Here is a 12,772-nt window from a genome sequence, read left to right as displayed (position 1 = left end):
TTTACAAAACGCCGAGTACGAAAATAGAAAAATTACTTAACTAATATGATGCACAGAGACTTAACAATGGAATGCAGAATGAGATTCTCACCTGAATCTGTATTACATAATGACAGATTTCCGTGTGTACAAATCAGCTCCAAAATTGCAAAAGTTGAATTATATGCAAACGTGACTTTATCACAATTTTAGATGTAAAGACTAATTGGCCTTCAACTACGCTCAAATTAAAACGGTTCCATGTTTCAATATTTGTTAGATTCATACTAGCCAAAATTGACACACACACACGCTCTCTCTCTCTCTCTCTCTCTCTCTCTCTCTCTCTCTCTCTCTCTCTCTCTCTCTCTCTGTATGTCTATACCATTGGAAAATAAGTGTGCTCCAAGAGCCAATCTATTTTATTTTATTTAAATTCTCCCTTAGCTTCTCCAGCCCCAGACCAAAAAAAACACAACCGTACAACAACAACCCTTTCCATCAGCGTTTCAACCCAAGACATCGTTACCCTTACGCAAGTGACCAATGACACAATCTGGGGAGTTGAGTGATTAACCACAGCGGAGAAATCACCCTTAGCAGGAGGGGACGGGGTGAGTGATACAAGGGGGATCCGTGAAGACGAGGAGGAGGAGGAGGAGGAGGAGGAGGAGGAGAAGGAGGAGGAGGAATACAAGGGGGATCCGTGAAGACGACGAGGAGGAGGAGAGGAGAAGGAGAAGGAGAAAGAGAAAGAGAAAGAGAGAGAGGAATAGAAGAGAGGAGGAGGGAGAAGAGAAGAGAAGGATAAAGAAAGTTGAGAAGAAGGTGGAGAAGGACGACCGAAAGTGGAGGAGAATGACGACGGAGGAGAAGGAGAAGGAGAGGAGAAGAGGAGGAGTGAGTAAGGAGCAGGAGGAGCAGGAGGAGGAGGAGGAGGACACGAGGGCGGGAGAGGTGTTCTGTTGCAAAGCCATCGCAAGGATCACAGGAACGTCATAATAGACCGTAAGGATCACGGAATAGCAACGCCACCATGCACCGCAAGGATCACAGAACAACCGCCCAGGGATTCGCCGCTCAACGGGGGACCACCACAACGGCGGTCGAGCCGGTAATAGCAGGGTATGGCCTGATGCAATACGAAAACTACCTATACGAACTGTAATAGCGGTCACCGGCCTACCTTATGTATTATGTTTTCCTCATTTCTTGACTCACTTTCACCGGGGGTTAACGTCCTGTAGCGACTAAGGAATCTTCACTTGCGGTAAAGGACGTTTTGGTTGGGCTGTGTAGAAACCTCGAGGGAACTGATCGATTTCTTGATTGAACAACCAGGTGTCGCAAGAGACCAGGATACTAAAGGCCGATGCGACGTCTGGACGCAAATAGTTGCAAAAACTATAGATACAAAAAAATCCTGAAGTTTCAATAGCAAATGATCTCTAAGCAATTAGAAAGAAGCTCGTTATCATGCAAACGCGGGAAAAACATTTGTAATGCTGAATGTGCCCGAATACGTGCACTGGTAAACTGGAGGTTAGGTATGACTCCCAAAAATTTTGTGAATGCTTTAGAGACAAAAGAAAAAAACACAAAAATACCTGAAAAAAATATAGACATTACCAACGTTAAACTTCTTATAATCTACTAACGTGTGGAATATATATATTATATATATATATATATATTCTTTATATTTTATATTATTATATTATAATAATATAATATATATATATATAAGATCATTTTGGCTGTTTATACTGGGAAAGTGCCAACTAATAACTACGAGGTTATTAGGATTTCTGCGAGGGGTCGAGAGAACTCAAAATGAAATGGGAGACTGATATAAAAAAAAACAAATCAATAAAAAAGACCGCGGTGGTCAGAAATTAATTCAAAACTTTATTTGCTCTCTTCGATTTATCAAAGTACGTGAATGGCAACTATCACGTCAACCCAAATGATGGCAATCAATAACATAAATGCTAACCCCCCCGCCCCGCCCTTTGTAGATAAGAACAAAATCTAAAACCTACTTAACTATTAGAACATAAGAAGATCTTAATGGCAAATAGAGAGGAAAAAGCGAGCGAACGTTTGAGCATACCTTCATGCTATCAAAATGTCCAAATTAAAATAGAGTGACAGCGAGAATTCTGTAGTGACTACAGGAACCTGCGTGTGGACGCGACTGCTTGCGTGACGACGTGAAGAGAAGCAATCTTACCTGGCTAACCCTCAACAGTTCCCCTAAAAAATAGGCCTACCCAAAATGGTCAAGGTTAATAGGGGACGATAAGGAGGGGGCGAAAGGAAAATTGAGAGAAAAAGAAGAAGAGATATGCTGAAGACTCGAGACAGGGAAGGTTAAGAGGCGCCAGTAATAGGAAAAAGGAATGTAAGGAATGAAAAAAAGGGTGAAAATGGTGAGGGAACAATAAGGAGGGGTGAAAGGAAAATAAAGAGAAAAATTAAGAGGAGATATGTTGAAGACTAAAGACAGAGAAAGTTAAGAAGCGCCTGTAATAGGAAAAAGGAATGTAAGGAATTTAAAAAAAGGGTGAAAATGATGAGGGAATGATGAAAACAGAAGAAAAGTGAGAAAGAAAAAGAACGGAGGAAGAAAGAGATCAGAATGACATGTGAGACGAAGTGAGAAGAAGGTACCAAGCAGGCAATAAAGAGGAAGAGAAGGACGACAGACAATTAATGGCATTATGCTAACTACCTGGAATCGCTTTATCTTACATCATTGTCTGGCTCACCCGAGGGATGGTTTAAGGCGGGAGAAAATCCGTTAACGACTGTTCTTCCCTCAAGCGACCAACCTAGTCTAGGGCGAGATCATCGACGATAATCTCAAAATTGTGTATCATCACTCGTATCACATTTACCAGGTCGTTACTTCTGCCCGTCATCGACATCGTATCAATCTCGCGGATGAGGAACATTAATGGTCAGGCGAGAAATTATATATATATTCTCTCAAGGCTAACAATAAAATATTATCATACTGTTATCGCTGATGTTCTTGCTATTACTGCGGTCGTTATCATCACTATTAGGCAATAGTTCTATTGTTGCTGTTTATCTCGATGCGCATGCTCCCCCCCCCCTCCCCTACGTCCCCTTACCAACACTCGAAGAAGTTAGGAAAATAGTTTTTTCTTAGCTCCATTACTCAAGCGAGCAAAGAGCAACGGATGAATACCCTGGAATGGAGAGGCCATTCAATCAAAACACGATCCTACTACTATGCAACACCTGAGCAAAAAGGTCTGACGGGTATCCACAGGAAATTAGCCTTTCAGCAGTCGCTGGGTTGGAGGTTCACTGAACCTTATATATATAATATATATATATATATATATATATATATATATATATATATATATATATATATAATATATATATATATATACACATACATACATATATATGTTTATATATATGTGAATGTCTTTTTACTGCAATACAACGGTATAACATGAAGATGAAAAACCCATAAAACACTATTTTAACGCTGCAACCATATATTTCGAGCGCTTCCTTCTGTGCTCCTGATCAATGGTAAAATATTTTACCAGTGATCAGGAGCACAGAAGGAAGTGCTCGAAATATATGGTTGCAACGTTGAAACAGTGTTTTATATGGGCCTTTATCTTCATATATATATATATATATATATATATATATATATATATATATATATATATATATATGTGAGTGTGTGTGTGTGTGTGTATATATATATATATATATATATATATATATATATATATATATATATATAGAGATGAGAGAGATAGAGAGAGACGAGAGAGAGAGAGAGAGAGAGAGAGAGAGAATCTGTGGTCAGGAAAGTGACATGAGACAAGAGGAACCCTGGGGAGAGACGAAATTGAGTAGTGGGGAAAGAGCGTCGAGTAGGAGATGACGACGTACCTTCACACGTGCCTCTGGGTACTCTGCCCTGGAGTAGGCCCGTTCTCACCCTGAGGGGGAAGCCCAGGTAAACAGGTGAGGGTTCGGGGCAGTTTCGTTCATGAAGGAATTCTGTCCAGTATTTCAGAGGAGTACATCATGATAGCAATAATTTGGTTACGTAAACTCGTAACAGTTATAATAATAATTAGATTACATTGACGTTTATTGTAATAAAATGGAATCATATAGTTGTAAAAACATGATCAATAGGCCAAAACCGTGGTTAAGGCTATTTTCAAAACCTCCGGTCCACCGAATTTACAACAACAACAACAACAACAATAATAATAATAATAATAATAATAATAATAATAATAATAATAATAATTTTCATTAATATTAAACAAATGCGTTGCGCGTTTTTCCTGGAAATTTATGGCTCATCAAAAACAAATAAAAGGTTAGCCATAGGCTATTGTTCAATTTCCCCATTTCCGTGAAATGGGACTTCAAGCTTCATATTAATACTCCGATTGTTTATGAATAAAAGTTGACCTTTCTTTCCTGGTTATCTACTTTTTATGAAGTTGTTTCTCTCTCTCTCTCCTCTTCTCTCTCTCTCTCTCTCTCTCTCTCTCTCTCTCTCTCTCTCTCTCTCTCTTTAGTTAACTAAGTGCAAATAGTACACCAATTCTCCTTTTACAGAGAACTTTGTTTTAAAAAAATGGCCTTTGAACATCTAAAACCATTAAAGTACACAACTATGGCGCTGACTCCTACACATTCGTTACAGAAGTTTTATTAGACAATGTTTCATTTACCGTCCACTCGTATCATATTCCAGTACTGTATCGGATGAGGGACGTTCCAGGAAATAACTAAAAACTACTTGAACTCACCGGCCTCCCAACGGAAGGAAATTACATGGACCTATCAGACATGTCTCCGCATTTTTCAGAGAATCCTAAAGTCTCCTCCACGGCCAAGACCGTGGTCTCCGCATTCCACGGCACAATGAAGCATTCGTGACGGTGTTTCCGCAGCCTTCCGTAGAACTATACACCTGAGTGTGTATATATGTATATGTATATTTATATATGTATATATATATATATATATATATATATATATATATATATATATATATATATACTATATATATATATATATATATATGACCCTCAAATTTCAGTTCTCTGGGACAAGTGATTTCATGGTGCTGGTTAAATCTTAAGCAAACAGGGTACAACGCATTAATTACATAAAAATGGTCTCAAAGCAAAGCATTCGGCCTAGCACACTCTTCAAATTGATAAGTAACCACCACATAGCAAGAGAGACCATCTTACAAATTTCCCGCTGTTTACGCGCTACCTCTCTCTCTATCCGTCAATCTGCTTTTATCATCTTTACTTTAGCTGTATCCCCTACAGTCGACTATCATCCAGGTGCATAATAAATTCGCCATATTACATTCTCCTCGCTTAATTTGGGAATCGAATACTGGTCATTCAATTGTGGTCTGAATGCGCTATCGCTTGCGGAATAAGGCCAAAAACGCAGAGAGAGAGAGAGAGAGAGAGAGAGAGAGAGAGAGAGAGAGAGAGAGAGAGAGAGAGAGAGAATGTGTACACGTTATTGAAAATCATAAATTCCGAGTTATTCTGGTGAAAACGAGACGGCAATTTTTCCCAATTACCTCCTTGCTTAAGAAGTGCGCAGAGCTAATTCTGAAGAAATTGACTGTAAAGAGATCTGAAAGGTGTAACAGGAGGAAAACCTCTCAGTTGCACCATGAAACATCGTTATGAGAGGGTGGAAAGTATGATGGAAGAAACAGAACATGAAAGGAAGTACAGTAAAAGGAACGAAAGGAGTTGCAGCTAGGGGCCGAGGGCACGCTGCAAAGAACCTTCAGTAATGCGTATACAGTTCACCGCATGAGGTGCACTGACGGCACTGGGAATGAGTGAATAACTGAATTCAATCATCTATAAGGATCAGGTTTTCCATTAAAAAAAAAAAATATTGTCACACCCATTCAGAGAAAAGTCACATACAAACACTGCACACTCGAGGAAATACCACGAGCTTAAACAAACCCCTCCCTAAACAGGAAAAATAATCCTTAAATTCGGAGTGAAAAAATATCATGAATAAACATGACCCTCCTCGTCTTTCCCTGGCCATTATGGATATGCAAATCTTGCGCGGCCCTGTAATATGATACACTACATGTGGCATATATCACATTGCTTCCTCGATAGAACCGTCTTCTATTCGTTTTTTTTAAGCTAATAGGCTGTTTCATAGGTATCTATTTGATCTACGAGACTGAAATATAATAATAATAATAATAATAATAATAATAATAATAATAATAATAAGTTTTATTAAAAAGTTTACTTCCAGCAATAATAATAATAATTTTTGCAAAAATATTTTGCGCAGAAAACCAAACAGGTTAAAACTAAATGACCAGGGGATTAATTAGTTCTGATCATATCCCGAGATTCACTGTCATATCACGCTTTTATACAGAATACACAAATTTGACACTGTCATGGGAAATCGAAGCAATGAATTCGCCTATAAATTATGCAATAACATTAAGTAAGATCATTCTCTGTATACCTGTTGAAATCCCGACACGACTTGTATATATATTTTGTTTTAACAGTAACTAAGAAAGATAGTAACATCATTAAGTAAGATCATTCTCTGTATACCTGTTGAAATCCCTTCACTACTTTTTTAAACAACCAGGTAAGATACTTTTCTAAGCAGCTGTAACAATCTTTCGTGTGTGTACGATGTTTGTGATGTATCAGGGCCGTTCCCTTCCAAATACTTCGTTAACACACGGAATTAAGCTTTTTGAAAGGTTTGAATATTCTATCCCCTCTGTTCTGGAGTCACACAATGATGATTTGTTCTCGAGTCACACAATGATGATTCAAAGACGTTTCCCCTGGGCGCTAAAAAGCTGGCGGATATTTTTTAATTTATCTATCTAACGTATTCATTACATAATCGGCTATCTTTAACATTCGAAACAATATAGATTTATGCTAACATTGCTAACAAAGCAACAGGACATGACAAAAGTTATTACTGACATCTCCTAAAGCAGATAAAAGAATTTTCTTCGACATTTATGCCCTATCAGGACGCCTCAAAAGTGCAAGTGTTGTGATTACAAATGGCTCTGAACATACAGACCAAGTTTTTTTTTTTTTTTACTAATGAAAAAATGCATACTCATCGATGCAACCTGATTAAACTCCATCAAAAAGAGTAATTACTGGAGTTCGTTGTTCACTCATAATACCAAGATAAATTCAATTATAACTCAATTCCCAACCCTCTATAATCGTTCCATTCCCCCTGGGGCCGATTTCTGATTACCAGGATTATCCCCTGGGATCCAATAACTTTCCTGATACCAAGATAATCCTGATCAGTAACTCTGAATTACCAACTATAATCCTGAATCAGTAACTCTGAGACCAGATAACCCTGAATCACTAAAGTCTGAATACAGATAATCCTAATCAATAACTCTGATACCAAGATTAATCCTGAATCATAACCTCTGATTAATCCAATAATCCTTGAATCAATAAGTCTGAACAGATAATCCTGAAATCAATAACTCTGATACCAGATAATCCTGATCAATAAGTCCATGATACCAGCTAATCCTAATATCCTAACTCTGAATACCAGATAATCTTGAATCAATAAGTCTGAACCAGAATAACCTGCAATCATAACTCTGATAACAGGATAATCCTGATCGAAATCACTCTGATACCAAATAATCCCTGAATCAATAAGTCGGATACCAGATAATCCTGAATCAATAACTCTGATACCAGATAATCCTGAATTTTAGTAACTCTGATACCAGAGAATCTTGAATCAAATAAGTCTGATACTCAGAAATCCTGCATCAATAAAACTGATACCAGAAAATCCTGAATCAATCACTCTGTACCCAGATATCCTGAATCCCCCCCCCCCCCCCCCAGTAACTCTGATACCAGATAATCCTGAATCAAAAGGTCTTGATACCAGAAATCCTGAACTCAATAAGTCTGATACCAGATAATCCTGAATCAATAACTCTGATACCAGATAATCCTGAATCAGTAACTCTGATACCAGATAATCCTGAATCAATAAGTCTGATACCAGATAATCCTGAATCAATAACTCTGATACCAGATAATCCTGAAATCAATAAACTCTGATACCGAATGATCAGAACCTGAATCAATAAGTCTGATACCAGATATAATGAATCAATAACTACTGATACCAGATAATCCTGAATCAGTACTATGATACCAGATAATCCTGAATCACATAAGTCTGATACCAGATAATGCCTGAAATCAATCAACTCTGCATACCAGATAATCCTGAAGCAATCAATAAGTCTGATACCAGATAATCCTAAACCAATAAACTCTTGATACAGATATCTTGAATCAATAAGTCTGATACCAGATAATCTAAACCAATAACTCTGAAACCAGATAATTTGAAATCAATAAGTCCTTTATACAGATAATCCTAAACCAATAACTCTGATACCAGATAATCCTGAATCAATAACTCTGATACCAGATAATCCTGAATCAATAGGTCTGATCCAGATAATCTTGAATGAATAAGTCTAATACCAGATAATCCTGAATCAGTAACTCTGATACCAGATAATCCTGAATCAATAAGTCTGATACCAGATAATCCTAAATCAATAACTCTGATACCAGATAATCTTGAATCAATAAGTCTGATACCAGATAATCCTGCATCAATAACTCTGATACCAGATAATCCTGAATCAATAACTCTGATACCAGATAATCCTGAATCAATAACTCTGATACCAGATAATCCTGAATCAGTAACTCTGATACAGATAAATCCTTGAATCAATCAGGTCTGATACCAGTAATCCCTGAATCAATAACTCTGATACCAGATAATCCTGAATCAGTAACTCTGATACCAGATAATCCTGAATCAATAAGTCTGATACCAGATAATCCTGAATCAATAACTCTGATACCAGATAATCCTGAATCAGTAACTCTGATACCAGATAATCCTGAATCAATAAGTCTGATACCAGATAATCCTGAATCAATAACTCTGATACCAGATAATCCTGAATCAATCACTCTGATACCAGATAATCCTGAATCAATAAGTCTGATACCAGATAATCCTAAACCAATAACTCTGATACCAGATAATCTTGAATCAATAAGTCTGATACCAGATAATCCTGCATCAATAACTCTGATACCAGATAATCCTGAATCAAATCACTCTGATTACCCAGATAATACCTGAACCAATAAGTCTGATACCAGATAATCCTGAATCAATAACTCTGATACCAGATAATCCTGAATCAATAGGTCTGATCCAGATAATCTTGAATGAATAAGTCTAATACCAGATAATCCTGTATCAATAACTCTGATACCAGATAATCCTAAATCGATAAGTTTGATACCAGATAATCTTGAATCAATAAGTCTGATACCAGATAATCCTGCATCAATAACTCTGATACCAGATAATCCTGAATCAATCACTCTGATACCAGATAATCCTGAACCAATAAGTCTGATACCAGATAATCCTGAATCAATAACTCTGATACCAGATAATCCTGAATCAATAGGTCTGATCCAGATAATCTTGAATGAATAAGTCTAATACCAGATAATCCTGTATCAATAACTCTGATACCAGATAATCCTAAATCGATAAGTCTGATACCAGATAATCTTGAATCAATAAGTCTGATACCAGATAATCCTGCATTAAAAACTCTGATACCATATAATACTGAATCAATATCTCTAATACCAGATATTCCCGAATCAATAAGTCTGATACCAGATATATAATCCCGAATCAATATCTGATACCAGATATTCCTGAATCAGTAACTCTGATACCAGATAATCCTGCATTAATAACTCTGATACCAAATAATCCTACATCAATAACGCTGATACCAGATAATCCTGCATCAATAAGTCTGATACCAGATAATCCTGCATCAATAACTCTAATACCAGATAATCCTGAATCAATAAGGAAATCATTTCAAGATCATAAAACTATGTTCATAAGATCCATCTCGCAATGAAAACTTCTTGAAGGAACAACATCTCACCTCATCATCGGAATCAACGAGGTCGGCCTCGAAGACGCTGAAGTCGAGAGCAGTTATATCCAAAGTTGTATCTGTGTGATGGGTATCGTAGGTCAGGTCTGTGGAGGTCGAGGGGCAAGGTGACCCCACCCGAATACAGAGAGTTCCGCCGACCAGGCTGCCCACAGATTCTCCCTCCACCATTTCGGTCCCACCCACGCCCACAGTGACACCACCCTCGTCTTTGCCTACATAGCCGAAGCCGCCCAAACATGCCTCCATGTCTGCGTAAACAGACATGGCGTTGTCTAGATACAGGCTTTTTTTCTGTTTAGATGAAAGAGAGCTTCGCAACAGTTAAAACTCCACTAAATCTTCAAAAGTCGATTTACTGGGAATAACCAGTCGGAAGAAACAGGCAAAATTCAGACGACTGTTCTGACCGGGTGTACATTTTCATAATGACAAATTTCACATTGGCGAAAACAAATCCTCGTGTGGGCCACTATATCAACAGGAATTTGGACAAACTGCAGCGTTTTCAACGTTCTGTTCTCCTTCCTTAAACTCCCATATGTAAACTCTACTAAAAAAAAAAAAAAAGAACACTTGATATGGAATATCACTTCCCGGCACGATACTTAGTAATGGAGCAGCGAGTCAGGTCCCGCTGGGAAGAAAAGCGATCTATGGCACACGTGTTACACTGACGAGTTCCCTCGTCACACTGAGGTAAGAAACGCGACCGAACCGCGGAGACTTGGGTAGTTCTCTTACACTTTCTGGAATAACGCGATTTGTCGTACGCACTGGAACTTGTGGTTTTCACTCGTATTTTCGCGATACGATCATTCGAGAGAATAAGAACACTACTGCATAGACTTGAATAGACTTCTTCAATACACTAAACGTAACCTAATGATAGTGAGCATTACTGCTAGTAGGTATCTTTCTAAATAAACTTGGTATAAAAAGGGAGAAGATCCGTCATCTCAATTTGATGTGTGTGTGTGTGTGTGTGTGTGTGTGTGTGATAGATTTTGATAAGTACCTATATTATAGACAAGTATATTTGCATTACATTCTTTACGATATCTTGAAATTTATTATATAAATAAATAATCCTTTACACCTAAATTAGATTACTAGACCTTCCTTGGGAGTTACCGAAGATCTAACTGTATCCTTTTCCAACAGTTTTGAGAGTTCGAAGGACTCATGCAGTTACTAATATGCGTAAATTCTTTTATCGTTACTAAGCTGTCACTTAATCGTAAAAACAGTTTCGCGCTGATATGGGACATAGCAATTTATTCTCGGCATCCCAGTTAAAATAATAATATACCATCTCGCGTTTAGTAACTGAATAATTTGTCCCTCCGGATTGAATGCATCTCGTTGTTGACAATATGTAACGTAATATAGCTTTTTTTGATACTTTTTGAGCAAAAAATCTGTATGTAAAAAACACATGTATTTAGCTCTGCTGAGAGAATACGGAAACTGCGTTAAATGAAGCAGCAATATCACACTGTAAAGGCAGTTCAAACGGATCAGGTACTTGAAACAAAAACAAAAAATGCGAATGATTAATGGCTTATAGTATATGTATTTCATTAAAGTCTGAAAAACTGCGAGCGACTGCTCGCACACACACATTATATATATATATATATATATATATATATATTATATATATATATATATATATATATATATATATATATATATATATATAATGTATATATATATACATGTTATATATTAATATTAGTATATATATATATATATAATATATATATATATATATATATATATATATATATATATATATATATTTGCTGTAGTATATACATCGAGTATATTTGAATATTTAATACATCAATCGATATTAAAAAAAAAAATTTTTTAGATAAATATTCATGAAATCTAAGGCATTTTAAGTCAAGCAACCACTCATACTGGACCATTCTTGGATTTTGTCCAATAAAAAAAAAATTCCAATAAAAAACAGATTCTAGTAAACGTGACTTCATTCATGAACGCAATTAACAGGCTCATTTTTTTCGACGATCTCTAAATGTTACTAACAAGAACGCGCAACATGACGACATCACGAAAACATAATGTTCGTATATTGTGAATTCACTCAAAGGCTGTATTACTTCAGTATCGGTACACTTGTAGAGAGTTGCACACTTTCTTTACACAGATCTTATAGAATTTGCCTATCATTTCAGCAATATATGTAAATAAAAAACAACTTGCAGAAGAAAATAAAAAGAGCAAACTAAATTCCTTGCATTGACAAGGGTAAGATGATAACTTGGATAAAAGATTCGGGGGAACTTGTATGAAGAATTACCTACTGAACATAGAGGGAGCAGCGTCAATCAACTCCACGGGAAATCTACGCCCTGTTTAGACGCGTTGCATTTTGAAAAATGGGCGAGCAGTCTGGTTTCCAACAGGGTTATTATTCCCTTTGCGGATAAAATAAATTAACTGTACTCTCGTCTAAAAATGCGTTGCCTGACTTGATTTCCAATGAAAAAGTAAGCTCTCGGAAACCTCCATCAATCAGATTAAAATGTGGGATTTTTGTATTACCTTTTAGGTTCATTTAAATTTGACTACACCAATTTCATTGGTTTTTTTAACATTCGTGTACTT

General features: G+C 36.8%; 1 protein-coding gene across 1 annotated transcript in view; it reads right to left on the bottom strand.

Annotated features, from left to right (window-relative positions):
- The window catches only part of LOC135223507 (uncharacterized), a 590,163-nt gene that overhangs the window by 462,565 nt on the left and 114,826 nt on the right, over positions 1-12,772 (bottom strand).

Source organism: Macrobrachium nipponense, chromosome 10 (assembly GCF_015104395.2).
Source record: "Macrobrachium nipponense isolate FS-2020 chromosome 10, ASM1510439v2, whole genome shotgun sequence".
Lineage (NCBI taxonomy): Eukaryota > Metazoa > Arthropoda > Malacostraca > Decapoda > Palaemonidae > Macrobrachium > Macrobrachium nipponense.
The sequence above is the reverse complement of the archived record's forward strand: the minus strand, read 5'-3'. Positions and strand labels throughout refer to the sequence as shown.